Below are 27,962 nucleotides of genomic sequence, written 5' to 3'. Positions count from 1 at the left end.
TGCAAGCTAAAGCTGAAAACCAAGGTGGTAGATGTGCAAGTAACAATCTTCAACTCTAACCAAGGTGTTATACCTCTGTCCTGTATTCGGCTGGTCTAAAAATCCCATTTCCTACTACCTAGCATTAAGTCACTTTCTACAAGTCACGTATATAGTTTTTAAAGGATATTCCTTTTTCCAGTTGGCCTTGACAACTCTTTCTAAAGCTATTTTGAAGTGTTCCAATTATTTTTTCTACAGCACTTTTTCTTTTCCTAACATGCTTTTGCAGAAGTCCTTCAAGATTGCAGTTAGGTTCAATTCATAAATAAACTCACAAAGAGTTAGTTGTTCTCTTTTCATATCATTTGATTTCTTGCTAGTCTCCTAGAAGGCATGTGTCTTCCTTGTGTTTGTACAAGCATAGATTTCAGGTTTCATAAACACAATTATAATTTCTCTACATGAAACATGAATCTACACAGCAGACCCATCATGTGTCCACTCTACAGCCACAGTCTAGCTCAAGGGTGTCCAACTTATTTGGCCTTGCAAGCTGGATGAGTGGTGCATGATTGGTCCATAGGCAAGTTGTATGGCAAGGGGCCAGCCCCACAGGCCAGATATTGCCTATGGACTGCCCCCAGTGCCAGATCTAGTGCACGTGGCTCCTGCTCCGGCCATTTGAGACCCAGCAGGAAGAAGCCAGGCATCCCAGGCACTTGGTTGCTGCTGCTGGAACAAGCACTGGTGTGAGATGTGTGGCACTGGAGCCACAGCAATGCAATGGCTTGTTCCCAAGGTAGTAGCAAAGTGCCCATGATGCTGGGCTTCTCCCTGTGGTGCTGCTATGGCTCTCCTTTGGTCCCCCTCTGTGAGCTGAATCTAGCCTGAGGGCTATATGTTTAACACCCTTGGTCTAGGTGGTGAATTGAAAAGTTCACGAAGTAGTGTTCAGTGAGTTCCTCAAGAATGTAATGATGCCTAATATGCATGTATGAAAGAGGAAAATGTAGGCTCTAGGCCTGGTGTGATAATGTCTGTTCTCCAAGAGGTGTGCTTTGCTCAAGAGCTGTGCCCTGGCGTGAATGGGGAGAAGAAAGGGGAGTGGAGTGGAGAAAGGCTTCTTGTTGAAACTGGATTTGACCTATTGAACCAGATCATCCATTTAACCAAGTTGTTTGTCCAATTTCTGTCATGACACTCAGTGCCCATTTGCATATTTGTCTAGCTAGAGTTTCTTCGTGTCCTTCAAAGTAATAATGTTAAAGGGTATAGAAAAAGTAACAGAGATTAACATGGAAGATGCCCTCCTATATATCAGGGCTTGACCTTTGCTATGAGAAAGTGTATTTGTTTTTGGTCATGTCTACTCACAAACACAACTGGAATGTAAAAGATCTAAAGGAGGGAAGAGAAACTAATTACGGTTCATTTCCATCTGCGGGCTGCATAATTTCAAGGTTCAGTGGTACAGATGAGCAGTTAAAGATGTCTGGTCCTGAAGTAATGGTCCACAGCTAGCCTGTCTAAATCTGTTGGCTTGTCACAGCTCCCCAGAGGTCTGTATCCAAGGCTTTGAGAATCATGATCACTTTCTGCCCTTATAAGCACACTGTCTGTTTGCTCAGTGTGTCTCGTGTGTGGCAGAAAGGCTGCCAGTTGTACAACTGCTGAGTCTAGAGACTGTGATGAGAGGAGCTTGGCCACTTAGAGCAAGAGCTAGACCACTACCACAGCCAATGACTCATAGAACAGAGAAATGGGGCTGGGCCTACAAAATGCTCTGTTGTCAAAACTCTTCTCTTTTTTATTAGCCAACTGAGGATTGCTCTGTGGAAGCTGGACATCTCAGAGAAGAACCACTCACTTTGATGCTTCATTTGGGACTGAGAAGCCCTGAGAAGCCCACTATGGAGCCTGATTTGCCTGCTGTGTCCATGGCAATACATTAAATTCTGCAGGGCAGAGCTAGGTGTGCAGCTAAAGGAGGAATCTGTCCATTAGCACAATGCATGAATACTTTGGGATGAGTGAGTGAGGTCTTCTTGGTTTCCATGACCCTTAAATCTAATCTAACTGTAACCCGTGGATTGAGGGCAGGGAAAGTGATTTTTTCTGCCTTTTCTTATCTTTGGAATGAAGACAATGAAGGATTCTTTGGCTGTAGACTTGTTTTAAGCTGACTGTTTCCTTTGCCCTCTTCTCAGTCAGTGCTGGAAAATGACAGCTCCCAATTCCATCTTCCTGCTCAAGGTGGGAGCTGGCTCTAAAGCCCTCTCCTTCTTAACCAATACCTGGTGACCCCCTGACCAAGCCCTGTTTCTCCATCGCAGTGAGCTGCAGGGTTTCATACACTGATGTTATTTTAGACCACAAGAGATCTCTCGGGATGGATTCTCTCCAGCATCAGAGCTCTGCTTTGTCCAGGGGGTGCTTATGACTGGTTATAACTCCATGATTACCAGGGCTGGCACCACCAGCAACTGGACTTAGAACAACTGCCAGACTGACCTAAACTGTGGCTGTGCATTTAATGTTTGGGTTAATGTTACAAACATGCCAGCTGTTACATCCAGTAACTTTAAATTGGGCCTTTTTCCAGGTATTAATTTAAAGATTAAGTCACGGTTACTCCTTAACCAATAACAAATGTATTAAGTTGTTAGCAGTTACAGTGTTAGTGCTATAGTTAGTCAAAAGAAATAAAACATGCTCACCACCCCGAGACATAATGAATGTCATGGCCGTGAAGTCTTGTCTGTGGTTTCCAGCTCCTATGTCTCAGATCAGTTTTTGGATCTTTCGGGAGTCAGTTCCGAGGGATATGCTCTTTCACCTCTCTTTAGATACTATATAGCTTTCATTTCTTAATACATAAAATTAGCTTGAGCCTTTAGCTTAATGCATAAGACTGCTTCTGCATGCCAGATATGTTTACCCTTAACTGAAATTTTCCATTCTGAGAATCTTTTTATTCTTAGGTTGGGGTAGGTTTTGCTTGGACTGTTCCTCTTTTTCCCAGACTATATTTTATCAATTTAGTTATCAAACTTCCCAATTTGGACAGCATTTTGCTATCATGCAAATCCATTCTATGTTGCTATCATTCCACTGGGTGCAAGTCCCTTACATAACTTTTGCTTGGCCTAATTGCTTAGTTTGCAGCTTATGCTTAGCACAAAGTTCAAAACCCAGGCTTGAAGGCCTCTGGGTCTAAACAACTCCCCCTTTGATAACTCCTCCACGGTGTGGTTATCACACCAATGTACCTCATCTTCATGGAGTGCACACCTCTTCGTTCCTTCAGTATAAGGACTCGTAGTAGGGGTCTTGTAGAGATTGGCAAAAAAACTCTGTGTAACTGATAAACTCAGCAATACATTCAGCAAACCACAGTAACAATTAAAATGACCATAGAAATTTAGATGCCAATTATCACCACAATGGGATGAAGCATTAGATTAAAACTCCTGGGCAGGACTTCATCCTAGCAAAACTTTCCACCAAGAATGTTTCCCAGTCTCCTGGATTGTTTTTAAAACCTGAAAAACATTATTGGCATTATGTTTAATTTGAACCACTGTTTCATGGCTGTACTTTTTAATGGGCTTAACTATAGTGAGTAATTTTGGATGAGACAAAATCTGTTGCAAAAGTGAAAAATTCAACCGTATTTGAATCAGAAGAATGTCACAGTATAACCATGGTTTTGTTTTGACACTCTGTGTTGTCTGGCAAGGCAGAAAATATATAAAATCACAACTACTAATAAATAAAATAAAAAACAACATTACATACAAAATATTTATTGTGGTCCTGTCCCCAACTGAAACATTGTACCACCCATTCTTCCTTTGATTCTTGTCATAGAATTTATGCACATTTCCAGATGGACTATGCACCAACAGGGAGGTTTTCCTCCAGTATTTAGCCAAATTGTATGCAGTAAATCCTTCAGTCACTTGAATCATGAAAGGCAGGTTCAGCTTCCAGTCTGATGCTGCTGCCCTTACAGCACTCACCCGGTTCCATAACCAGCTTGCTTTTAACCCAAAGTGTCTATTGGATGAGTTTCAAATGGGATCCAACCCTCAGTTCTTTCGTCTTCTTCAGAACAATTAGTTAATGAGGTTTTCCAAACACAACCTGGTAAATTAGCATGATATGTAACATTTAGATACTAATGGGATTCCCTGGAAAGTGACAAAAACAAAAATGCCACCAGTATTATAAAGAATACATATATTGCCACGCTGTAAGTGCCATTTGACTATGTAAGTGGTGCCTTTAACCTTAAATTCCCACATAAACTGCCACTTTTTATTCCAAGGATTAGGGCATTTTCCAGTCCAAGTTGGACGGAAATGTCCTGGGGTCCACAGACAAGCCTAATTTTCAGATGGTGTACCCACCAATTTCTATTACATCTACATGATATTCATATGCATCTAAACTTTTAGGAGCTAAAATAACCCAAACAACAAGACAAACAACACAAAACTGAGAAGACAATTTTCATTGTTGTAGGAAAGTCATCGTTTAGGGGAAGAAAACGCTGATGATTCTATCAGTGGTGCCAAGGCCTCACGGTTCATCAGCCTTCCTATAAAAAAACATAAAACAAAGAACTCCCCCTTTGATGGGAACGTAATTGGTAGGCTTCAATTAAAGCTAGCTCTTCAATAATTTCACTTTTTGTCATTTTTACCCCTAACAGAAAATAATAGGTTAGATCATTTATAATTAGGGTACTGGTGGCCCTTGATGAATGAGCATCGGTGGGACCCAATAATTTTTTCAGTCACTTCTACCCACTGTGTATCCAGAGTTCAACCATGCTGGCTTAAAATGATAGTACTGTCTGGAACAGTACTGTCCTAGCACAGAGAAATTTACGTTGCCACAATGCATGTGTAGACAATGACTGGGCTGGTGCAGGGGGCAGGAGAAAGGCCGGGCCCCTCAGGGCTTGAGTCCGCCAGGTGCAGATTGCTGGGACTGGCCAAAGAAGTGGCTGTGGCTGGAGGGTAGCAGTGTGCTGTCAGCAGCTCTCCATAGGCCTGGGGACACAGGGCTCCCTGGAGAGCAGCCCCAGGCAAGGGGAAGACTCGAGGCTTTTCGGGACTGGAGGGGTGGAGGGCAAATATTTGGTGCTGCCTTCATGCCTCTTCCTCAAAACCGGCTTCCTCTAGGTCATGCCAGCCCTATGCGGATGTTGCTGCTGTTACTGGCCAATCTGGGCCAAGGGCAGCACTCCAGTAGGTGAGCACCAGGCAGGGGGAATTGGGAATCTCATCTGGACATTGCCGGTAGCTGGATACCACGTAAAAATGGTGCCCTGCAAAGCAGGCTACAAAAGGCTCATGGAAATCAAAAGCCAGTGACCTTGCCTGTCATTTGAGTGACACTGACTAGGCCAGGGGTAGGCAAAATAGGGCACACAGGCCAGATCCAGTCCACCAGGTGATTTTATTTTGCCCACAGGTGCTCACCAATAAATTGTACCCCAGCCAGAAAATTGTACCCCAGCCAGCTGGGAGGCTGCAAGCCCTGCTACAAACAGGCTGGGTCCCGGGGGCCGACTGCAGCTGGGAGCTGCAAACAGCTGCTCCGGGCTCCAGCATGTTGGCACTCCAGCACCTTCCAAGGTAGACATTGTGGTTTTTTCAGCACTGCAGCCAAAAAACGTTGCCTACCCCTGGTCTAGGCCTTTCTGGAACTAAGCAATAACATTGTACAAAGTGCCTTATAAGGCAGTAGAAATAGTGAATGCTGTGATTGGTACACTGGGTGAACCAGGTACAATAGTTTCCCTATGAGGAAACAAAACAAAAACTTAGTCAGATTGAAGTACCTTATCTAAAAAGATAAGGTATGAAGCCTGAGGATGGGACAATTTGGGATGATAAAGTTACAAAAGTAACAGATAAACAAAGGGAAAGGGTGTATTCATGGTGTTAACTGTTACAAACCAAGTTTTGGGCCAGGCAGGATTGCACTCAGTAGCCCAATGGCAGAGACATGCAGTCTGGGGTGGCCAAGAAGTATTATGCCCCATAATCCTATTTGAATCTGATCTTTGTTTAGGGGTCTGTATTTGATGCAGGATATTATTTTACATATTAATTAATAAATGTACATAGCTGATGACATTCTCTCTCCTTACATGTCTCCTAACAAGCCTTTATTGGTTATACATTAGCTTTGAAAAGGGAACCAGGAATAAGGAACCAACTTCATCCTCATCCTGTGGTCTGGGGAATGAAGTAAAGCAACAGGTCATTGTTTGCAGAATTAAAGGAAATGCTGTTTTTATGCCTAAATTGTGAGTACTGAAAATACTCCCCTCGGCCTTGTAAAGTGATGGAAGACAAAGAAGGAGCATGGACAATTCTGGAGCTCTTAGCAATTTGTTGAAGTTATTTATGCTCTTGATGTTCCTGAACTCTAATAATTTATCAGAAATACCCTTCCCTCCCACATTTCTATAGTTGCACACAACTGCTGCATCCTAGATCTCACATAACTATTTAAATATGAAAAAGATCCCATTGAAGATAATGGGAGATTTGCAACTTACATCAGGAGATCACAATTTCACTCCACATTTCTTGATACGGTGCATTTGATTCTGTCTGAACAGACTTCAGTGGGTTTGCAGAGCTGTAACTAAGGGCAACATTTTTCCTTAAGTAGAAGCCTTATCTTTTGTCAGAGACAAGCCAAGCGTATAAAAACTACTTGTAAAACCTGAGGGATGAAAAGTATCTTTCCTATTCTCCCTTTAAAGAATTGGGTCCTCATAGTCACCTAATTCATTTCCTAAGAGTATGAATTGCATTAGACGCAGGTGTCACTGTGGATGTAGTCTTTCTGGACTTCAGCAAGGCCTTTGACACTGTCGACCACCCCATCCTCATTAAAAAACTAGGCGACTGTGGCATCGATGCCTACACAGTCAGATGGATTGCAAATTGGCTGAAGGGTCATACTCAGAGGGTGGTGGTGGACGGGTCATATTTGACTTGGGGGGAAGTGGGCAGTGGAGTCCCCCAGGGCTTGGTCCTTGGACCCGCACTGTTCAATTTCTTTATCAGCGATTTGGATGATGGGGTGAAAAGCAACCTGTTCAAATTTGCTGATGATACCAAAATTTGGGGTGAGGTGGGCACATTAGTAGGGAGGGAAAGACTGCAGAAAGACCTGGATAGGTTGCAGGGGTGGGCTAACAAAAACAGGATGCGTTTCAATACTGACAAGTGCAGGGTGCTGCACTTGGGCTGTAGTAACCAGCAGCACACTTATAAGATGGGAAACTCCCTTCTTGAGAGCACGGAGACAGAAAGGGATCTTGGAGTCATCATTGACTCCAAGATGAACATGGGCCGACAATGCGAGGTCACGGTCGGCAGGACTAACCGGACCCTATTGTGCATCCACAGGTGCATCTCAAGTAGGGCCAAGGAAGTGATCCTCCCCCTCTACACGACACTGGTCAGGCCACAGCTGGAGTACTGTGTCCAGTTCTGGATGAGAGGCTACCTGCATCACACTTATAGGCTCGGCAATGCTACATTCACCAGCACCAAGACCGAGAGAGACTTGGGGGTCATGACTGACCAGAAGATGAACATGAGCCACCAATGCGATACCACAGCTGGCAAAGTGAACAAAACTCTGGTTTGCATCTACCAATGCATCTCAAGCAAGACCCAGGATGTCATCCGCCCATTGTACTCGACCTTGGTGAGGCCGCAGCTGGAGGACTGCATACAAGTCTGGGCTCCACAATTTAGGAAGGATGTGGAGAAGCTTGAAAGGGTCCAGAGGAGAGCCACATGCATGATCAGTGGGCAAGAACAGGCCCTATGAAGAGAGGCTGCGAGCTATGGGACTTTTCAGCCTGGAGATGTGCAGTCTCAGGGGTGACTTGGTGGCAGCCTATAAGTACATAAGGGGTGTGCATCAGGATCTGGGGAAACATCTGTTCACCAGAACACCCCAAGGGATGACGAGGTCCAACGGTCACAAACTCCTGCAAGACCATTTTAGGCTGGACATACAAACTTCTGTACTGTCCAAGCCCCCAAGGCCTGGAACAGACTCCCCGCAGAGGTGGTGCAAGCACCTACTCTAGACACTTTCAAGAAACATTTGGATGCTTATCTTCTAGGATCCTTTGACCCCAGCTGACTTCCTGTCCCTTGGGCAGGTGGCTGGACTCGATGATCTTATAAGGTCCCTTCCAGCCCTAATGTCTATGAAATCTATGATGTCTATGACTCATCTACGGGTGCAATAGAACTGTTTTTACCTCTTCTAGTGCTGACAAGGGTAGACGGAGCCTGATCCTACAGATATTTTCTGTGCCCAATGCCACTTAGATTTTTCTATGCTGTTGCAGGATAGGGCTCTAAGTAATTTCCATTTCATGGAGAAAAGTGCAACGTGTTAGATCAAAGTTGTGCCGGCAAGCTGCAGACAACTGATGTAAGTATTTTGTGTTAATAGTTTGGATCAACTGGAACAGCATGACATGAGCAGTAAGCACATGGCTTTCTTAATGCGTGTGACAACAGACAGACCTGGTGCGGAGAAGGATACTGAAGTAATGACAAAGTTGTTTTAAGACTACAACTTTACTCCTTGAAAACGCATTGATCCTGATGGGCAGGTAAATCTAAGTTGATATGATAAAAAGGAGAAAGTTTCAAATTGAGTTCTTCCTACATGTATAAAGAGTTCTCACTCAAAGCTGTTTGAAGCTGCTTAGAAATCACTACAATATGATGTTTAGACATGCTTGACCACCACCTTACTGGGACTAAAGAAAGACAGGGCTGAAGGGGGCTGAAGTCACTAATGCTATGTTTGCTGAATCTTGGGCAAGGGAATCTTCTCATGAAAGGGGACATCATAACACAAAAATTCTTTAAAATACTTCAACTTCAGGGGTAGAAATTGAGTTTCCACAAATTAACTCCCTTCCTTCCCTCCAGCACCTAAAACCCAAAGGCTTGAGATAGTCAGTCTCGTTTCTTGTAAGCTGGGTACCTTCCCCACAGGATTGCAACTGTAAAAAAAGAATGATCTTGGGCTTGACTTGAGTCTGGGCGAGAGAGAAAATATTTTAATCCTTTAGAAGAAAACTTAGAAGTGTTATTCACTTTTTTACCCTGTATCAATGTTATTTGCTCTCTTAGACTCTGAAGCTTCCCCCTCACTATTAATTGCCTTTTTGGAGTAGGGCTAGGTCTTCACACCACAGTCATTTTATAATGAATTGTCAGCTAAGGGGTCTTGGTAACTTTCAGTGACCACCTTGAAAATGATTTCCTAGCTCATTAAAACCATGTTTCTTTTACTGCATCAGGAGTATTTGTTTGAACAAGTCCCTGGAAATACACTGAGGATCCTGATTACTGCAGGCTGAGAAGAGTAACAGACTTAGGGGTGAGGGGCAGCACAAAAAAGGCATGCTGAAAATATTAGAGAAGAAGCATACCCATTCAGAACAGGGGTCGTGTCTACTACACATACAGTTCACTGTGGAGTAAGTTAATTAGCTGTATAGTAAAGCTCTGGAGCCCAGGGAAGAGAAGGGCAGGAGCAGCCCTAGATTAAACTCTCCGCCCTAGCTCATACTGGTGCTGTCCCAGGTGCACGTGTAAATGCTGCACCTGTGTGTAGTTTATTCCCACTCAAACTGCTCCAGAGTTCATTGCTTCACATTGGGCACATCTACATGAGATGTTTATTGTGGAATAGATTAATTAGCTCCATAGTACATGTCTTGTCTCTACATAGATGGCCCTATTAGGCTAGAGTAAACTAATAAACTCTGCAGCAGGGTAACACTTGTAAATACAAGTACTGTCCTGCTGTGTAGTTTTTTTACTCCACAGCATTACATGTGTAGATGCTGGCATGGCTGACTAGGGCACAAGGGTGCTTCAGTGTGGGGGCTGCCTGCAGTCTAGCCCCACAGTGGAGCACCCTCATGCCCCAGCCAGTCTCTGTAGCATGTTGAGCCAGGTCAAAAGAGCCCCATGCTAGCAACCCAGGACCCGCTCCCCATTGAAGCTGCTCTGACCCGTCTCAACACACTGAAGTCCCGGGCAGATGTTCAAACAGCACCTCTAGGAGCAATAAACTCCAGCGCAATGTGCACGCGAGTTTATTGCTACATGCTAATAGTACATGTAGAAATACCCAGTAATTGTACATCTAGATGCACCCAGGGAGCAGATTTCAGAGCCCATTTGACTGCTGCCATTTCCAAAGGGCACCAATCTAATTGCCAAACAGACTGTTTTATTTGGAATAAGTTCCACAAGCTGGTGAAGAAGATAAAGAGTGCAAGGAGACTGAATAGTGCCATATCCATAGGGTGCAATGAATATTTTTCATAATAGCATCAAGGAAGAGAAAGTCTCCTGTTCCATTAGGAGCATTACAGAATTACCCCTTTTTCTCCCATATCAGATATCCTAATTTTAATTTTAAAATGTAATGGAGTATTTGAGCCAAATTATTCCTCCATTCACACATGGGTAGTCCTATTGATTTGAGTGATAGGGGTAACTGAGTGCACAGCTTAGTCCAACTATGTTATTTCTGTTTGTCTGAAATACTGTGAATATTTTCTAAAATGTAATTGTATTACATTCCTGGAACCCTTTGGGGCATATCATGATTAAGTTCTATAGATATAAGAAAATAGCAAATGTGTTGGAATTTTATAATGCCAGGCAGAATTTTAAACTGATAGCAAGGACAGCATTGAACATCCATGTTTCATAGTTTCATAGTTTCATAGTTTCAGGGTCGGAAGGGACCTAATAGATCTTCTAGCCCGACCCCCCGCCAGGGCGGGAGAACAACCCAAAAACACAAACAAAACCACTCACCCTAAAAACAAAAACGGGACTCAAATGAGTCCAGCCAGGTAAGTATCCAGCCTCTTCTTAAAGATCCCCAGGGTAGGGGCCAGCACCACCTCCCTTGGAAGTTGGTTCCAGCTCCTAGCCGCCCTGACTGTGAAGTAGTTTTTTCGGATGTCCAATCTGTACCTCCTCTCCATCAACTTGTGCCCATTATTCCTTGTTATGCCAGCAGGGGCTAGGGGAAACAGCGTCTCCCCCAAACCCTTCTGGTTCCCCCTAGTGAGTTTATAGACGGTCACCAGGTCCCCCCTCAGCCTTCTCTTGTGGAGGCTGAATAGGTTCAAGTCCCGCAGTCTCTCACTGTAGGGTCTGCCCTGTTGTCCCCGGATCATGCGGGTGGCCCTCCTCTGGACCCTCTCCATGTTGTCCACATCCCTCCTGAAATGGGGCGCACAGAACTGGACACAATACTCCAGCTGCGGCCTGACCAGCGTCGCATAGAGGGGGAGGATCACCTCCCTGGCTCTACTCGAGATGCACCTGTGGATGCACGACAAGGTCCGGTTAGCCCTGCCAACCATGACCTCGCATTGTCGGCCCATGTTCATCTTGGAGTCAATAATGACACCAAGATCCCTTTCCGCCTCCGTGCTCTCAAGTAGGGAGCTCCCCATCTTATAAGTGTGCTGCTGGTTCCTACTACCCAAGTGCAGCACCCTGCACTTGTCCGTATTGAAACGCATCCTGTTCCTGTCTGCCCACCCCTGTAACCTATCCAGATCCTTCTGCAATCTCTCTCTCCCTGCTAGCGTGCTCACCTCCCCCCAAATTTTGGTGTCATCAGCGAATTTAAACAGGTTGCTCTCCACCCCAACATCAAGATCGCTGATGAAGACATTGAACAGCGCAGGGCCCAGGACCGAGCCCTGAGGGACTCCACTACCCACCTCCCCCCAAGTCGAATATGATCCATCCACCACCACCCTCTGAGTGCGACCCTTCAGCCAATCTGCAATCCATCTGACCGTGTAGGCATCTATGCCACAGTCGCCTAGTTTATTAATTAGGATGGGGTGAGAGACGGTGTCAAAGGCCTTGCTGAAGTCCAGAAAGACTACATCCACCGCGACACCTGCATCCATGGCCTTTGTGACCTGATCATAAAAGGCAATCAGGTTGGTCTGACATGATCTCCCCCTAATAAATCCATGCTGATTGCCCCTGAGCATCATCTCGGATGCCGGCCCATCACAAATGTGCTCCTTGATGATCTTCTCAAAGAGCTTCCCCAGGATTGAGGTAAGACTGACGGGCCTATAATTGCCCGGGTCCTCCCTTTTCCCTTTTTTGAAGATGGGGACCACATTAGCTACCTTCCAATCGTCTGGCACCTGGCCCAAGCACCACGATCGCTCGTAGAGCCGTGCCAGGGGCCCTGCAATAACCCCAGCCAGCTCCCTCAGCACCCTGGGGTGGAGAGCATCCGGACCCGCTGACTTGAACGCGTCCAGCCCCTCCAGAAGCTCTCTAACCCGGTCCTCCCCAACCTGAGGTCTGAAGGCGATCCCCTCGCGTCCGGCTTCTATCACAGCAGGGAAGTCCCGGTCCCTGCACAAGAAAACGGAGGTGAAGAATTGGTTAAAGAGGTCCGCTTTATCCTCTGACGCAACCACCAGATTGCCCCGCATATCCTGCAGGGGCCCCACATTACCCGGCGCCTTCTTCATCCTCCCAATATATTTGAAAAAGGACTTTTTGTTATCCTTAATCCTGGACGCTAATCCGAGCTCTATCTCCGCCTTGGCCTTCCTAACAGCCCGCCTGCAGGCCCGAGCAGAGGAGGTATACTCCTCTTTGGAGATTACACCCCCCTTCCACCGGGCGTACGCCACCCTTTTGGCAAGCAGGCATTCCCGGACACCCTTGGTGAGCCAGGGGGGCTTTTGGACACTCCTGCCCCCCTTGCTTCTTGTGGGGATGGACACCCCTTGGGCCCCGAGTATCGTTTCCTTAAGGAACGACCACTCCTCTTGGATGCTGAGTTCCTCTGCCCTCAAGGACCCCAGTTCCTCTCCCACTAATCTCCTCATCTCACTGAAGTTGGCCCTCCTGAAGTCTAGGGCCACCACCTTGCTGCGGGCCCTTGACACTCTACGCTGGATGGTGAATTCCAGCACGCGATGATCACATGTTTTAGGGTGTGAATCATCCCATTAAAATTTTCACTTGCTTAACTTCTAGAGTTATCATTTCCAACATGCATTTCTGTTCTCTTTACAGCAAATAGTAGCTACTGAACCAAAAGAAAAGGAAAATCCTGCTGTGGAGGTTTTTTTTACTTTGCAGCATGGCACATGTAGATGCTGATGCAGCTGGCTAGGCCATGAGGGTGCTTTAGTGTGGGGGCTGCCTGGCGGCTAGCCCCACAATGTAGCACCCACATGCCCCAGCCAGTCTCTCTGTAGCATTGTGCCAGGGCAGAAGAGCCCCACGCTGGCAGGCTGACCCTCGGGGTACCCTGCCCAATGGAGCTGCTCTGACCCGCCTCAACGTGCTGAGGTCCTAGGCACGTGTACAAACGTCACCTCTGGGTGCAATAAACTCCAGCACAACGTGCACTGGAGTTTAATGACACATGCTAATAACACAACATATTTGTTGGCTCTAGATTTAGCATGCAGATAACTTGTTTGGGGTAGGGGGATCCACCCTCAGGCTGATCACAACCTTTCCATTCAATAATAGGCAAATGTATTGATACAAAGTGATAACAGAAAAGAGACAATACAAACAATCAATCACATGCCCATTACTTGGAAATGCATGCTCATGTGTATTTCTTCTCTCTTTAGAGCAAGCGGTATCTGCTGAGTCAAAAGAAAAGGTTTGCATTTATGATTTCAAGCTCATCCCTGAGACTATTTGTGCAAAGCTGCAAACCTACTTTCTTTTTTCAAATGAGCCACACAATCCTGAGCCACACAATCCTGACTCCTACACAAGTCAATGGGACATTGACTCCATTGAGCACAGGGTCAGATCTTCAGGCCTCCAGGTTCTGGGTGCACAAATGCAAAATATACACCCAGATGCTTTGCCTGGCTCCCTCTGATCCAAGACCTGAGGAAGAATGTGTTGCATTTGAAACCTTGTCTAACTTTATCCCAACTACATAGTTGGTCCAATAAAAGAGATCACAGTAAGAAATCTTTGTTTCTCACAAATGCACAGCTGTATTGTAATCACCCACAACATTTTGTTATGAATGAAGAGAAGGAAAGAGCCAAGCACTTCTGCCTAACTAGAAAGGAACTATTTGATTCTAAGTTTTTATTCTATACTACACCATTTTAAAAGTTGAAATTAGAAATGAGTCTTTTTGATTGTACTGAACCTGTTACCATTTGAACAAATACCATCTAATGGGAAATTCTGGATTATTTTTATTATTCTAGAAAGAGGAAAGAGTAAGAGCAAATTAACTTTGTATTCTGAGAACCCTCCCCCAAAACGAAACATTCCAGATCTAAAAATCTGTTTCTTATCAAACAGCAGAAGTCTATTCCTGATATGTTTCAGATTCTAGGTTAGCTCCAGGCTAGAATTTACCTCATCTGCACCTGATTTACATTGACTTCAATTAAGTTGGTTTTGCCCAATGATGTCATCTTTGTTGGCTCTGGGTTTAGGATCCAGATACCTTGTTTGGGGCAGGGGAACCCACCCTCAGACCAGCCACGACCTTTCCATTCGATAATAGGAATATTTATTGATACACTGTGATAATCGAGAAGAAACAATACAAACAATCAAGCAATTCTATATATCTACCAAATCCTAGGGCTGTCATCAGAGTCAAAGTACATCTGGTCAGGACGCAGTCTTCACTCTGAGGCTCATTCTCTTAGGTGTCAGATGTCAACAGTCTGGAGGTGAGATGCCGAGGCTGACAGTGGGGTGCATGAGAGAGACTGCTGGTGTGCCCTCGGTCCATGCTGGCCTTGGGGACCCTTCTCAGGGAGGAGAAGAAGGAGGAACCCAGGTGGGGGACTGAAAGGAAGAGAAGGAGGGACAGTGAGTGACCCTTTGTTATTCTCAAATCTCTGCTTTTGTATCTCTTTCTCCTTGATGACTCCTGATGGCTATTTCTGGTCTGTTGTCTCTGTGTGGTCACTCGTCCACATAGCTTTCCGGGCCTTCTCCTAATTTGGTCTGTTCCCTCCAAACTGGGACTCAGCCCCTCCTCCCCCCACCCCCACCGTGCTCTGAGGCCTGGTAGCTGGTGTCACTTATCTCGTGTTATGGGCAGTATGGTACGTTCTTCCTCAGTTCCTAGCCTCTGCATCTTTGTTGTGTTAGCCAGCCTGTCTGCCTTGAAGGCTGTGATCTTGTGTTATCACATGCCCCCTCTAATTCTTAGGCTATGTATCCATCCGTTGGCCTTGTTGTGTTAGACAGCCTGTCTGCTTCCAGGGCTATGAGAAGCTTTGTGTGTGTAAGACCCAGGCTCTTTAGAAATCAATTAACCCCTGCTGCCACCCAACTTGACCCATTCTAATACATATACCTATGCATATAAATCAATTGCCAAAAAAACAAACCTTTAAATGCCATTTTCAAGCCAACGATATTTAGAGACAGGAAAGACTATAGGGTCCTATGCCTTCAGTGGAGTTACTCCTAGTAGCAAACACCAGTATAAAACAATGAGAATCAGGTGCAAATGCAAGAAAGAAATGTATAGCGCTAGGCTCTTATTGAAGAGTTGCTGTAAGACCGCTCCTGTTTGATCCTGTCTACAGATGGCCTCAATACGAGGTGGAGTAGTGGCTTCAAATAATGCTGTTTGCCTGCTTATTGTCCTCCTTTTCAACTGTTTGTTTTGTTTTATATTCTCAATAAAACATTATTTTATGAAAATGGTTTTAATCAATACATCTGTCATCGTTATTTGCAACAGGTTATATTGGCAGAGTTGCAAAAATTCTGTGATGAAATCAGTCAGTCAGCAGATGTAGTTAATTGCTGCCTCATCACTCTTATGAGCCATGGGAAAAAATGGCTACATTGATGGGAAAAAGAAAGTCAAAGTGAATCTCAAAGATATATTTCCACTGTTCAACAATGCAAACTGTCCACAACTTCAACAAAAGCCCCAAATCTTTATCATTCAGGCATGCAGAGGAGGTATGTCTTTTGTGAGTCATATCATTTTATGAGTAGTACTAGTGTTTGTCCTCTTACAGTGAAGGTAAAATTTTGGGTCTTTGCACAGTGTCTCCAGTGGGTATTAGGAAGCCTAGTCTGGGAGTTTACTGCAGTTCTCAGTGTTATGTCATTGTTGGAGAGCTGGATACATTTCCCAATGTTGGCTTCTAATTTGCAAAGCAGACAGTGTTGAATATACTATCATAAGAGTACGTGCCACCCAGCACAGTGCTACTTCGTAGTAGTGAAGATTCCTTTAAACTAAATTCTAAACAAATCAAATGCAGCCTTCCTAACTGGGAGAATGGTGGACATGAAAAGCACTTAAATTTGGCACTTTCTCATGCAATTAAAACTGGAAGGATCAATTCTTGATTTGGGGTGATGAGAGAAAATCCCAGGGGAGGAGATGCGTAATAAAGCCAACTTTGTATAAGAGCCTGCACCTATTAGTTAACCTCCCATCTTAAGTTTGCTCCTGGTTCAATTGCGTACTGATTAGAGTTCCGCTCCACCTCCTAAGAGATTCAGACGTTTAAGCAACTGATTAATTTTCCATTGCTTGAACAGTAGCTTAAGAAAGGTTTGCCTTTTTGTCTACTCATGTTCATTTGCTCTCTGCAAGATGCAGTATTTCACAAGTGCAAGTTGATTACAATTGATACACTAAATTAGACATTCAGAATGCTAAACTGATACACTAACTAGACATTTAGCATGCGACTATTGCTATCCAAAGACTGTGTTCTGTAATTGTAAAAAACCCCAAGAATTGTGATTCAGGGGGAATCAAACAGTTGAAAGTTTGATAACTCTTCAGAGCTTCTCCTGATCTTCTCACCCTTACAGACCTTCAACTGAGGTATAAATATCATACAAGGAAATCTCTTTTATAGCATTTTATGATGCTGAGACAGAGATATAGCCAGAGACAGAATTCACTGCAGTTAATGGGGGGGGACTACCGCCACAGCAAGCCCACTGGGCAACTTTTGCAAATCCAGCAGGCCAAGGCACTCAAGGGAACCCACACCTTCCCCAGCCCTGGAATGATGTGTAGGGAGGACTAGGGCCTCTAATGGGACACCTACGTGCCTGTATACCAATGCCAGGAGCTTAGGGAACAAACAGGAAGAACTGGTCCTCCTGCTAAACAAGAACGCAGTCCTCCTGCTAAAGAATGACTACAATCTCATAGGAATAACAGAGACCTACTGGGACTCTACCTATGACTGGGTCACAGATGTAGATGGCTATACCTTGTACAGGAGAGATCGAGTGGACAAAAAAGGCAGAGGTGTTGCTCTCTATGTCAAGGAAAGCTACACGTCCCTGCAAGCTGACATGGGTATCCAGGGTGGATGATTGGAGACTCTCTGGGTAAAAATTTGTGGTGAACATGGCACAGGGGACACAATGATAGAAGTCTACTACAGACCTCCTAATCAGGATCAAGAGCTTAACCACAAATTCACCAAGGAACTGGCTGAGGCTGCATGCTCCCAGTGCATGGTAGTCATGGGAGACTTCAACTACCCAGACATCTTGTGGGAAGAGTATTCGGCCAAATCCGAACGGTCGCAAAGCTTCCTCATGTGCGTGGACGAGCTCTATCTGACTCAAGAAGTCTATGAACTGACAAAAGGCAAAGCACTGCTCAACCTGGTACTGGCAACAGGGGATGATCTAATCAGTGACCTAATGATTGCAGGGAAGCTGGGAGACAGTGACCATGAGTTGATCACCTTCACTATCCACCGTAAAGCTGGCAAGTCAGTGAGGAATGCAGAAGTGCTCGACTTTAGGAAAACTGACTTTGACAAGCTCAGGAGGCTTGTTGGAGAGGCCCTAAGGGACCATGACCTGAAAGGGAGGGGAGTTCAGGACAAGTGGCTGCTTCTCAAGGGAGCAATCCTGAAAGCAGAAGTAATGTCTATTGCATCTCGGAGGAAAGGCAGCAAAAGGGCACAGCAGCCCCCTTGGCTCTGCAGGGATCTTGTGGACCTCCTGTGTCTAAAAAGAAAGACCCATAAAGGATGGAAGACTGGATCCACCTCAAAGAAGGAGTATTCTGCACTGGTCCGGACCTGTAGGGAGTAAACCAGGAAAGCCAAGGCTGCAACTGAACTCCAACTGGCTACACGTATCAAAGACAATAATAAGTCCTTTTTTAGATATGTGGGGAGCCAGAGGGAAAGCAAGGGTAACATTGGACCCCTAAATATGCTAAACCATATGGGACAACTGACAACTGATGCCCAGGAAAAAGCCAGCCTGCTTAATGGGTATTTTGCATCAGTTTTTCACCAGCCCCAAGGGACAACCCTGCTCAATACGGTATGGAATGGCCAGGGTGAGGGAGAATTGTTACCCTTCATCCATAGACCATGTGAAGGAATACCTTGAGAGGCTGGACACCTTCAAGTCAGCTGGCCCAGACAGTTTACACCCCAGGGTACTTAAGGAGCTGGCAAGCATCATAGCTCAGCCACTGGCACAGATCTTCAAGAACTCGTGATGCTCAGGTGAAGTGCCTGAAGACTGGAAGAAGGCCAATGTGGTGCCTAGCTTCAAGAAAGGGAGGAACATAGATCTGGGGAACTACAGGACTATCAGCCTGACTTCTATCCTGGGGAAGATCTTGGAAAAAATTATCACAGAGACCATTCTTGACAAATTGGCTGATGGCAACATCCTGAAGGGTAGCCAGCACAGGTTTGTTGCGGGTATGTCTTGCCAGACCAATCTCATCTTCTTCTATGACCAGGTGACATATCACCTGGACAAGGGAGAAGAGATTGACATCATATATCTTGATTTTAAAAAAGCCTTCGATCTGGTGTCCCATGATCATCTCATGGAAAAGTTGTCCAATTGCGGCCTCGGCTGCATCACAGTCCGATGGCTGGGGAATTGGCTCTGAGATCAGACCCAGAGAGTGGTAGTTGATGAAAGTAAGTCATTGTGGTGCGCCATGACAAGTGGGGTCCCCTAAGGCTCTGTCCTTGGGCCTATACTCTTTAATATCTTTATTAATGGACATAGGTATCAGAAGTGGACTCGCCAAGTTTGCTGATGACACCAAACTTTGGGGTAAAGTGTCCATACCTGAGGACAGGATGGTGATCCAAGCCAACCTAGACAAGCTCAGAAAATGGGCAGACAAAAACCTGATGGCGTTCAACACCAAAAAATGCAAGGTACTTACCTTGGGAAAAAGCCCCGCAGCATGCTTAATCGGCTTGGCAGTGCTACCCTTGCTAGCACCATGGCTGTAAGGGACTTGGGGGTCATGACTGACCACAAGATGAATATGAGCCACCAATGTGATGTCACAGCTGGTAAAATGAGCAAAACTCTGGCTTGCATCCATAGATTCTTCTCAAGCAAATCCCAGGATGTCATTCTCCCACTGTACTCAGCCTCGGTGAGGCTGCAGCTGCAGCACTGCATCCAATTCTTGGCTCCGCAATTTAAAAAGGATGTGGACAAGCTTGAGAGAGTCCAGAGGAGAGCCACGTGCATGATCAGAGGGCAGGAGAACAGGCCTTATGATGAGAGGCTGAGAGCCATGGGGCTGTTCAGCCTGGAAAAGCAAAGGCGCGGCAGGAGGACCTGGTGGCTACCTGTAAGTATATAAGGGGTGTACATCTGGATCTGAGGGAACACCTATTCACCAGAGCACCCCAAGGGATGACAAGGTCAAACGGTCACAAACTCCTCCAAGACCGTTTCAGTCTGGACATAAGAAAAAACTTTTTTACTGTCCAAGCCCCCGAGGTCTGGAACAGACTGCCTCCAGAGGTGGTGTACGCACCTACTTTGGACTCCTCTGAGAGACATTTGGACATTTATCTTTCTGGGATCCTTTGACTACAGCTGACTTTCTGCCCCTGGGGTAGGGAGCTAAACTCGATGATCTTCCAGTCCTAATGTCTATGAAATCTATGAAATGATAATTTCAAGTTTTAATGAAAATCAGTAGCATGGGTTTTGGTGAGGTAGATGCTATTTGCATAACTTTGGAAGTACCTGCTAAAACAGGTTGAAAAGTGAAAAAATACTCATTAAAATAGCTGTAAACTTCTGGCTCATTTCCATCTTTAGGTTTCTGCCAGAGAAAATCAAACAAGCAAAACATGGTTGTGATATCTTTTATCAACATTTTTTAAATTTTGAATATTCTTCTCAGAATTTTGTAATTGCTGTCTCTTTTTTCTTTCTCCTTACCTCAAAGCCTGCACACTTACCTTAGAGTTCGTGTACTTACAGTATGCATATAGCTGGGAATCTGTCAGGTTGCCAGGATGGTAGTGTCATGATAATCCTTGTAGTTTTTTGCATAGAAGAAATAAAATTATCTTTGTGATTATTATATTGTTGATATTATTCCTTTGTGAAACCTTTTGCACCATAGTAGACTGTCACAGTACCATATGCGTGAACATATTTTATTTCTTGTAAAAACAGAAAAAGAAGATGAAGGTGTTGAACAAATGGACAATGCTTCCCAGGAATCTGACGACATGATGGATGCCATGAGGCTACCAACAGCTAGTGATTACTATATTGTATATTCCACTCAGCAGGGTAAGAGAGCTTAGATCTAGTTAGGTTCTGTGTGTCCTGCCTCAAGAGTTTGCACCACATCTACAATACTGTATTTGTACCCCTAGACAATGAATGGCAGTGGCTGGGAAATAGCCCAGAGAGATCTCTATGAGGCCTTCTCATCAAGCCCATGTTGCAGGTTATGTCAACTCTAAGAAGTTTTGTAAGTTAAAGTTGGAGTTGGCTTACAGCAGCCAATAGCAAAGAGTGCTGCCATAGCACATGCAGTTATATTTAGTTAAAGACAAAATGCCATCCAGTGGTTCCTATACCACTGATCTAGTGTAGTATAGTAGTATGGGGCATTCAGCAGTGCATTATGGGAAGTCCTGGAATCCATGGGAATTGTAGGTACCCCAAGTGAATCTTATAATGCATTTTTACACATTCCATCCTATCATTTTCCCACCATTGCTTGCCTTCCCCTGATTTTTAGAGTTTTCTTTCCCAAGTCTGAAGCCAAGCGCTGAAGAAGTTACATTTATTTTAAACTTCATCCTGAAAACAGTCTGTGCAATTCTTGTGTATTTGGCATGGAGTTACTCTGTTTACACCCATGTTACATATCTAGAAACCAATGTCGAACCACTGGCCACCTTTGTAAGGAGTTGCTCAACTGTGCTTTGAACCTAGAATGTCTTGTTAACACAAATTTACTTCATCAGCATAGAAGTTTATTATTCATGTGCATGTATCCACATATAATAATTGTTTCTTTTCTCTATCTTTCCTACATGAAGTTATACTGGTATAGTTAAGGTATGAAATTCAACTCATATAACACTATTACACTCCATGTGAACACTTAGTGTGGTATGAATGTGCTTTTAAGTTTAGTGTGTGGTGTTTAGCAGTGCATGTTAACTAAACCAAAAAAGCCACAGGTGCGTGCAGATGTATGCATCATACCAGTAGAGCTGCATTGGGGAATATACAGATATATAGGTGCTTCTGAAAATCCTATTAATTTCCTATGTGCATGTTGAAGTACAGGTTTCCCTTGCCAACCACAGTTTTGAGTATCCACGCTTAATATTCTATGTACCATTTTGGCTACCATGGTATACAGTTTTGAGTAATCATGGTTTTCCATGGCCACGCATCAGCCTACCACCTGCCATTTTTCCCATAAGCCTTTTGTCTTGCCAACCATGGTTTTTCCAAAAAAAAAGGGACTTACCTGGTGTGCCTATATGTGCAAATAATCCAAGAGTGGTTTACTTTAAAGTACTCTAAAATAAACTCTCCCAGGCTTGCATCTACACATGCAGGGAGGCAAGAGCAGATTTGCTTCTCCTAGCAACAGACTGCTCCCAATCCCAGTGGCCCTGCACTGGGGGCTCTAGACTCCCACTGGTTGCTAACCTAGGTACCGGCAGAGAGCACAGGGTCAAGGGACAGCAGTCTCCTGTTGGGGGCTGGGACATCGCTCCCTGCCCCAGGGAGCTGCCCTCTGTTGGGTTGTGTTTCATCACTGGAGCCTGGGTGAGGACACAGTCTCCCTGCCCCAGCAGCAGGGAGCTCCCAGCTGCCCCCCCTCCCCACCCCACCAGCTGCATGACTGTGGGGCCTGGGCTGGAAGATCCTTATCTCCCAACCCGAGCCTCATGGTTGCAGGGCCCAGGGTGGGAGATCCATATCTCCCAGCCCCGCAATCTCCTGCCCCCTGCTTCCTGGCTGACTGGGAGCACATTTGCTCCCAGTCAGCCATCTACACATGTGCAACTGCACAGTAAGTAACTGAGAGTAAATTCACTACTTGATTTACAGGTTGCAAATGTATTTGCAATTAGAGCAAATTGCTGTGCAGTAAGCATCTGTACATGTAGACGGTGATGCTCTAATCTCAAGTAAAGCATCTTGTGTAGACGTGTTCAGAGTTAACCAGCCATGTAAGTGGCCTGTATTTCAGAAGTGCTGAGATTTGACCCCTAAAGAAGTCATCTACCGCTGAAATAAGGTGATGGGTACTGACATGGATAATCTAACAAAAAATTCACTGTTCAAAAAATAGACATCTGTCACGCCTCCAGTCTATTAAAAATGTTAAATGCAACCCTGATGAAAAATGTATTTTACCTTGGCAAGAAAAGGAGGAAAATATTGTAAAAATGCAATGTTATGTGACTGGCCCCAAGGCATTTGTGATGTAACACTTTGGACTTACTAAAATAAAGTACATTTGTTGTTTGGAATTCTCTTTATTTCAATTAGAACATACTATGTTGATACAGTGAAAGCATAGAAAGAAATAAGCCTACAGTAATGTAGAATTGCATTTCTTTATCGATATATTGGTAACAAAAATGTTGTTAATTTCAATAAGATGCCATTTTACTATTTGGATATTTTTATATACAAGTAGGTTACAATTTTGTGGGTTTTTTCTTGCAGGTTTAAAACTCTTTAAAAGTCAGTGGGAGTTGTGAGTTCTTGGCATCTTGAAAATCAGACCACACCCCACTTATTTTAGGTGCCTGATTCTAGAACTCTAAATTTGAAAAATGTGGTCTCACATTTTAAATTGTAATAAAGGAGTGTAAAACCATAGTTTAAACCTTCTGCAGCCAGATGCTCATAGCTACGCAGACTTTGATGGAGATGTGGCAGTTGACACCAGTTGAAAATCTGCCCTTGGAACTAGTTGTAAGCTTGTCTTACCGAGTTAAATAGACAGTTCAGACAAGTAAGAAGGCTTGTGGGCCAGATATAGGTTGAAATAAAAGATGAGCTGTTTTAGATGTCACAAAGAAAGGGCTAGCAGGATTTACCGACAGCCTAACTGTAAGGAAGAGATGAGTCAAAGATGAGATCTGAATTGTGGGTGTGAGGGATAGGGAAGAGGTGATGGTAACTGTGACTGCTTAGTTCACACACTTCACAGGAACAACCAAATTACAGACTGGGGCAGCATTAGCATGTTGGAGATGAAGAAGATCCAAGTAATATATAAGCTACTTCAACAACATGTCTTTAACAATCACCATTTTCCATTTTCCAGTATAAATATTGTTAAATATAGGATTCATCCTATATAAACCATCAGGTATCAAACTCCAGCTTCAGAGCCTGTGTGGCATATAAAAAAAATCTCATCTGGAAAGTAGATTAGAAACTTAAATATTTTTCCAGCTAGGTACTGTTTTTACAATTCAGCATAATAATCAGAATATATAAGGTTTTCTTCTGAGGCTATTAGTATGATCTTATGGCATTCATGTCACATTAGGCTTCACTCAGGTTAATATAGGGGGTTTCTCCTTTATATGTTGCACTTTCACATGCATGTTTTTGCCATATGAAGAGGGAGTGCTACTGCTCTATGAACTAGAAAGCAAACCCAGTACGTATCTAAAGAGAGATTACTTTGCAAAGGTAACTGCAGTGAAAACATATGACCCACAGGCACCCAGTGCAATCAGGCGGTGATGGTCCACCATTCCATTCTCCTATGCCCACTGGGCACTCACTCCCATGCACATTGTGCTGGAAAGGACCTCCTGAGTCACCAAGTCCAATCCCCCACTTTGCAGGTAATTACATCATCATACAGTGTCAGAAGCCTTCTTTTAGTGAGACAGATGGTGTCTACGTCTTCTGTCAACTCCCAGAGAGTCAGAAGCCTTTTTTCAGCATGAGAGATGTTGTTCTTCTTCTGACGAAAAGTAGGGATTCTGCTACTGCAGAGGAACTTTGAGTTTAGATATACTCATAGGACTTGAGTTCTGTTGGGCAGGTAAAATCATATTGTGTTTGGTTCTCCTATTGTGGGTTGATTGAGCATCATTTACAGGCTCTTTTGGATTTGGGTCCCAACAGGAATTGGCAGACCATCTCCATCTGGCTGTTTTTCTGAAGTCCTGAGCTGAAGTACAGTTCTCAGGTTTTTGTTCAGCTCCATCTTTCTGCTTATGCTCTAGATCAGTGATGCTCAAACTTTTTCCCCAGTGGACTGGATGGTAAGTGCCTGGACCAACCATAGACTAGATAGTGATTCCTTTCCAGGGCCCAGGGCCGGTACGGCAGCCACCATCCAGCTACATGGAGAGGGGGCACAGCCTGGTTCCAACAGGGTGCATGGGGTCTGGGCTTCAAGAATTTGGCAGTGGGGGAGGGTGGCCATATTAATGGCCAACGCTTCCCTGGCACCAAATTTCCTGATATTGGGGGATCCCTGCAGGCCAGATACAAGGGCTCCTTGGGCCACATTTGGCCTGTGGACCAGAGGTTGAGCGCTCCTGCTATAGATCAGTAGCGCTGACCCCCTTCACCCTAGCTAATGCCATCTGTGCTTCTTTTCTGACTCTAAAGATTTTCTTTCTTTCCCAAGCTTGATATTTTTCCCCAGTGGTGATGCATCATGTGCACCCCCTGAGAGCGCCGGTGCACCCCTGACCAGCTGCGCTTGCTGCTTAGGTGATGGGCGGGGGGTGGGTGGGGGGCAGGTGGGACCGCTGATGCCTGCCCTGCAAGCACTGGCCAATCACTGCAGCTGCTCCCAGAAACAGCTGCAGCCACTCCTCCCTGTGGGCAGTGAGATCGGCCACAGGGGAACTACCCCTGGTCGGTGAGACAGGTTGCAGGAGGGGCATGTGCCCCGCCAACTAAGGCAGCACCAGTCGCTCATGCTTTTCCCCAAAATAAGATTAGATTATTCAAAGTATATGTAGACAATAAGGAGTTTGCCAGGATTTCCTTTTGCGGGACATGGTACAGGCAGCGCTGAAGCACCAAAGTATGGTGCCCAAGGCAAAGCCTGACCCACCCTTGTCCCATAGGGTACCCACCCTTGCCCCATAGGGCACAGATCTGGGGAGGGGGCACACGCCCCCCCCCCATGCTTGCTGAGAGTGCATGCAGCTTCCCCTGTCCCTGTGCCCCACAAATGAGCTGCTTGCAGCTCCAGCCTGTGTCCTGACCTGGCTGGCCAGTGCCTGTTGGCTCCCTCTTTGCTTTGGTGCCCAGGGTGGTCGCCCCACTTGCCCCCCTCTTGCTACAGCACTGGGTACAGATGCCTTTATCCCTAGGGAAATCTGTACAGAACATCTTCTGTACTTGCAGATGCAAACATCACTTACTAAAGATCAGAGGAAAAAAAATTTCTATTAGTAGAGTTGAAACACCACTGAATTTGCACGTCAAGATCACTGAAGGAAACAACACCCAACTGTCACCCACAAAATACAGGAAACAGAAAAAAAAAAAGACCTGTGCAAATATGTGCATCTCTTCTTACCCACCTACATGCACTTTCAAAGTCACCAAAGAGATTCTCAGTTCTTCCTATCTTCAGTAGCATGACAGAGTGCATGTCAGGTACAGAAGGTGGGGTGAGCAACTTTCTGTGCTTTTTTGGTTTGTGTGCTCCATACCATTATTATCTTGGTATGGAGCACAGATATGTTGTATCAGCTGCAAAGTAGCTGATGGTCAAGGAAAAATTCTATACAATTGGTAGATTATTGTATCAACTACAATCAATTATTGTAGCAATTGGCTTGCTTCATATAGATATAGCCATTTCACTCATCACCTTGACTGACCTGTATATTGAATGCAAAGTTGATAAATATTGTTTAAAAATTAAAATGAATATATATATTTAATTTTAACACATTTTCCATTGCAAAATGATCTAAAGTTAAATTTAAAATTATAACAACTGATGTTAAGGCCCAACTTTTCTATGATCTACTAAAAAGAAAAGAGATTTTAAATTCCTTTTTTTCTTGCATACAACACACCCCAGCATATAATATGCACCTTGGTTTTCAAAGGCAGAATAAAGAAAAAAAAAACATTCTTCCAGAGTTATGGCTGCATAGAGCAGGGACAGAGTATAATCTTCAGCTGACTCATCCTCCCTTTCATGCTTAACTAAATATAAAACCTTAGCTACTGCTAAAGACTTGTCTTGATGGGTGGATCTGTGATTCTGAAAAGAACTAAACAGTCTCCAAGGCTGTGGAATAGGAGGAGAAAGACCAGGAGCTGCTTGCAGACAGCAAAACTGCCCAAAGAAAAGTTATCTTAAATGGTGGAACATCAAGGCCATTAAAAAGGAGAGACAATTGTTAATACCTGTGGAGTGAAAAACAAGGAGCTATTAAGTCAACTGACACCCTCAGCTGCCTGAATACTAATACCATAATGCTTCAATCCCAGGAAGAAAATCAGCTTCTCTGGCTAGTAAGTGCACCTCAATTGGGGTGAGAGGAATTGGCGGTGGGGGGGAAGGGGGCAGGAAGTGAATACTATATGTGAGACAATAAAATAAATGTAAACAATTCAAAGCAATACATTTGCTGAAGTTTTAAAGTCAAACCTCTAAATTCTCGGTAGTCAGGAGTTCAGCACCTGAAACTGGAGTTTGTTAAAATGGTAAACTGGTTTTGGACTGTAATTTACAGTAGGCTCCCTTGTGGGTGCAGAGCAAATACACTCTTAAGTTTATTAATTATGTCTAGTTTAATAGCTAGTTCATTCCAGGTTGAGAAGCCAACTGGGAGCTGAAAAAGTAGGAGAGCTTTCCAATTTGTGAATATAAATGCAATGTGAAAGGCTGAAATCTACACTTTCTAAAATCTTTAAACTGTGTGGACTATGGGCTGGGAGAGTCTCACAGGCGGGAGGGGCGGAGTGAGGGGCAGACTCCCTGCAAGCCTAATTTGGGTCATGCCCCAAGGTTGGGAGCCACTGTGCTACATTATTCTAATACTGACAATCAACCTTTCTTGTGGAAAATAAAATGCACAAATGCAAATCAAAATTAAAATCAGGATTGATTAATTTAATTTTGATTTCCAGCTTGTTGATGTAAATCCAGATTAAAAATGATGGAAATCAAAGTTATTTAAAATCACCAGTCCAACCTGATTGGATGGATAGAGCTAGATACTGTTAGTTCCTTGCCTCTTCCCTGCATACCCTCTGTGATGTCAAGTTCACTGTTGGTGATCTCTTTGCTAGAGTCATGGAGCCACAATTCAGATGACTTTTTCATAGCTGTGGAGAAGCTTTCCCCATTACCTTTTAAGAAACCAGGCAATATTTTAAAAGTTCATAAGCTGCATTTGACAGTTAACATTTATTTAAGAAATAGAAGGAACCAAGATTGAAAACTTGTTCTCCTTTGTCTGTCTATAGATTATGTTTCTCTGTGACACAAAAACTGGATCAATGGTGACTGAAGCAATGAATGACATCTTCTCACAGCATGGCATGAAGTGGCACCTTGGGGTTTTATTTACAAAAGTATGTAACAAAATTGTATAA

General features: G+C 44.4%; 1 pseudogene; it reads left to right on the top strand.

Annotated features, from left to right (window-relative positions):
- The first annotated feature begins 880 nt into the window (after positions 1–880).
- Positions 881–27,962, top strand: LOC112548468 (annotated as a pseudogene).

This window comes from Alligator sinensis, unplaced genomic scaffold (genome assembly GCF_000455745.1).
Source record: "Alligator sinensis unplaced genomic scaffold, ASM45574v1 scaffold1118_2, whole genome shotgun sequence".
Classification (NCBI taxonomy): Eukaryota; Metazoa; Chordata; order Crocodylia; family Alligatoridae; genus Alligator; species Alligator sinensis.
Note: the sequence above shows the minus strand (reverse complement) of the source record. Positions and strands in the feature narration are given on the sequence as shown.